Genomic DNA, 4561 nt, shown 5'->3' with positions numbered 1-4561 from the left:
GGGAGAAAAAGTGGATAAAAAAAAAGAATGTGCGTGTGTGTATAAGTGTGTGTGTTGTGTGTGTGTGTGTGTGTGTGTGTGTGTGTGTGTGTGTGTGTGTGTGTGTGTGTGTGTGTGTGTGTGTGTGTGTGTGTGTGTGTGTGTGTGTGTGTGTGTGTGTGTGTGTGTGTGCGTGTGCTGACACTCTGGTGTGAGTTAATACACATGGCGGGGGCAGTGCTCAGACGTCAGGTCTCAGAGAAAGGGACACTCTCTATCTCTATAGCAACAAGTGCGGGGGAAGGGCGGCGGGGGCATAATTATGAAACAAAACAGACAGAGGGGAGATCAGAGGTGTTTAAAGAGACCGTCTTCATAGACGGGATTATAAAAAGCAAGGGCGAGCGATAGCGCGGTGATGTAAGGAGAATGCATAAGCACCTGCTCCGTCCTCGCTCATTGTCTGAACCACATTATCTCCGTCCGTCTGCCCGTCTCTCTCAGCTTCATGGCTCTCCGCAATCTGAGAAGACAAAAAGAGCAGGCGAATAACAAGGAGATATGAAAAGCTCCCTATATGCCCCCACAAACACACACACACACACACACATACGCCCCCCCCCCTCACAAACACACACACAGACACACACATACGCCCCCAAAAAACACACACACACACACACATACGCACACATACGCCCCCCCCCCCCCCCCCCCCCCCCCCCCAACCATGTCTCACTCTCCCTCCATCCAGGGTATGATTACCTTTGCCGAGCATGTAATCTTTGTGGATTTGAAAGAATACCTTTCCAACATCTTTTGTCTCTTTGTTGTTGATGTTATCGCCAGTCATCTTCAGCACTTTAGTCTTCTATTAATGGCGTGTGTATTTAGGTGTGTGTGTGTGTGTGTGTGTGTGTGTGTGTGTGTGTGTGTGTGTGTGTGTGTGTGTGTGTGTGTGTGTGTATGTGGGGGTGGGGGGGCGGGGTACAGAGGATAAAACGGGGGTTAGTCGATATGGTTTGAAGACTGAAGACTGGTCCCCGGTGTAAGTGTTACCTCTGACAGGACATCGTCTGTAGCAACAACAAGCTCAGATGAGTCGGCTCGAGGAGAACCGTTGTTTGTGCTTCTGTGCTGAATTTCTCTGTTTTGAAATGTAACCTTTTCTCGTCTCCTGTTCTTTTCTTTAACGTACATCTGCATCTGAGCGGAATGCGCCGCTTGACACGGAACAAAAGCAGAAACGGAAGACATGTTCTTTCATAGCCATATGATCGTAAAGCCACAAGCGCAAGCCGGAGCATGAAACAGGTTAACTCTTTCACTACCACACTACAGAAGGTTAACCCTTTCACTACCACGCTACGGAAGGTTAACCCTTTCACTACCACACTAGTGTGGTTTTGAAAGGGTCAACCATTTGTCCCTGTGGCAGTGAAAGGGTTAACCTTCTGTATCGTCGCCGTGAAAAGGTTAATCCTTTGGTAAGGTGGCAGTGAAAGAAGTTAAGAACCGTTTAAGAACCTGCTTTGTTCCATGTCCAGTCTTCAAATATTAAGGTTCAGGACCCATTTCAAGATAAAAAATAAGGGGGCCCTTATCTTGATATGATATAATATGATATTTGCATTTATAATGCGCCACCCCGGCCAATTTTTTGATCGGTCCGGGGCGCAGCCCGGGGAAAAAGAATACGAATAAATGGACAGGACAAAGAAAGCGGAACCAGGCAGACGGACAGACAGAGAACATAAGAACACCTCAGACACACAACACAACAGCAGAGTAACTCAGTGATTATCCAGCACGAAAAGGTGGGTTTTATGCAAGGTTTTGAATGTCTGTACGGTGAACACCCGTCCCCCTCCATGCACATTTACTCTATTCATTTAGGCCATGTGGAGGAGAGAAACCTCAGAAGGGCCATTCAAGGGGGGGATCCCCCTTATTGGATGTCGGTGATAGTAGTGTTGCTATGGATGATCGATGGGTGAAGGATAAAAAAGGCAAAATAGTTGGTATGTATGTACATATACGTGTAATAAAACTAGAGGTGGGCATAGATTAATTTTTTTAATCTAGATTAATCTATCTGCAATCCTGGATTTAATCTAGATTCATCTAGATTAAAATGTCTAAAAAAAATTAAAAAAAATGCCGAAGGCATTCAAAATATGTGTGTTCTACCCAAATAATGACCAGAAGTAAGTCCTTACTTTTTCTTTCCTCCTTATGTTTCTCAGGCCAGGTGGCCCATTACACCATGAGCCCATCTCCCGTTTCCAAAATGCATTACAGACTGTTTGAAAAAGCTGTTTTGCTATGATAATTGGTAATGAATTATCAAAATAATGTTCAATAAGATGTACTTGTGTTTAATAAGTTGTTTTATTCAGAAGTTAACACAAATAAATAATATTACCAGTACAGTACAGTATCTAGCACTCTCAGGAGCAAAACAGAAAGAATCATTTCAAACTTGAACTATGTGACATGGCTTGAATCAACTGCTCCAGTGGAGTTGCTCAGTGGCCAATGGTGTCAACTGTGGTTGTACTGGGCAGCTCCCAGGTGTGAATGGAACTGTGTGAATGTGAAGAAGGGCGTTCCTGAAAAAGAGCATCTGTGCTCAGCGAACCTACCCTGGGTAAATAAAGGTAAAAAAAAAAAAAAAAAAAAAAAAAAAAAAAAATTTTTTTAGATTAATGCGTTAATTATATTATCGTGCGATACTAGTATAGCGTTAACGCAGCACGTTAACGCCGTTAACGGCCCAGCTCTAAATAAAACACAAATATGTACATGCAATAGCAACTGGGGTACATAAGACATTTTTTGAAAGATTTAAATAGAATAGAGCTAAGAACAACAACAAAAAAGAGAAAGCATAGGGAGCTCAAAATATCACTTAAGGTCCCCAGAGTAAATCAGCATTTTGGATATTTTTATTTTTTTTAGTATTTAATTTAATTTAATTTTTTAACACATTTACCTAGTCAATTGGCTGTTGTTCAGCCTCACAATGCTATTGGATGGTAAATGTGTTTATACGTCCCACATTCTGGCCTCTGAAGTTGATAATGTCAATTTAATTTGGGCCTAACATTAAATGTGTAACTGCTCTCTGGAAATGTTCTCTCTTGTTCTCTCTCTCTCTCTCTCTCCTCTCTCTCTCTCTCTCTCTCTCTCTCTCTCTCTCTCTCTCTCTCTCTCTCTCTCTCTCTCTCTCTCTCTCTCTCTCTCTCTCTCTCTCTCTCAAACACACATACACACACACAAGCTAAACCAGTGTTTCTCAAACCGCTTACCTTTCAGCCCTAAAATCTGCATAATGTTACAGTGGACAGCATGCCATATATACCCAACGAGAAAAGCAATTAATGAGGCGTCTGTAGATAATAAATGCATTATTCTACCTCACCCAGAATCGGAAAGCGTTTTAGGCCGAATCTGCGCATCAGGCAGGGAAGCTAGCGGCCGTGCCAAACCCCATGACACAGCTCAACTAGGACTGTGCAGATTTCCATTACTGGGCTTATGTCAGGAGGAGCGAGGCTTCTTCTACAAGGTGAGAGACTTCAAGCGTCTCCATCGCACGCCGGCGATCCACATTGTATGTTTTGTCAATCCAGGGTGCGTTTGATTTGTCAGTCTGTGCGGTGTCCCATTTCAATTGAAATGGGAGAAACACCGCTTCCATGGCCACATCACTGATCCCACCCAATCTTTCTTGATAGTCCGTGAGATCCGCTGACCCGCTACCCAGCCCCATGTGCCAGACCTGTCATTCAGAACCTTTACCGCCAAGACACGTCAAATATAGATCGCCGTACATCACAGGAACCGACGGGGCGAAACGGTTAGTCAGAGGGAAGAAAGAATGGTGACGTGACACGCCGGTCGGAAATAACGGGCGGGAAAAGGAGACAGATGGAAACAGAGCCGGAATTGGAGCCATGAATGACACACCGATGGCTCACATCATGTGCCCCTGAACATGCAATTAGACATAAATATATATGCCGATATACCGCGCGTGCGTAGACACACACTCGTACGACACGCGCACGTACAGTATTGTACGGCAAGCTCACGTAGACACACGGCACGCGCACGTAGAGACACGCACTCGTATGGCACGCGCATGTAGACACACACTCGTACGGCACGCGCATGTAGACGCACACTTGTATGGCACACACTCATACAGCATGCGCACGTAGACAGACACACACTCGTACGGCGCGTGCACGTAGACAGACACACATTCGTACGGCGCGTGCACGTAGACAGACACACACTCGTACGCCGCATGCACGTAGACAGACACACACTCGTATACGGCACACGCACGTAGACAGACACACACTCGTACGGCGCGTGCACGTAGACAGACACACACTCGTATACGGCACACGCACGTAGACAGACACACACTCGTACAGCACGTGCACGTAGACAGACACACACTCGTACGGCGCGTGCACGTAGACAGACACACACTCGTACAGCACGCGCACGTAGACAGACACACACTCGTACAGCACGCGCACGTAGACAGACACACACTCGTACAGCA

Source organism: Notolepis coatsorum (assembly GCF_963971535.1).
Source record: "Notolepis coatsorum genome assembly, chromosome: 18".
Lineage (NCBI taxonomy): Eukaryota > Metazoa > Chordata > Actinopteri > Aulopiformes > Paralepididae > Notolepis > Notolepis coatsorum.
Note: the sequence above shows the minus strand (reverse complement) of the source record.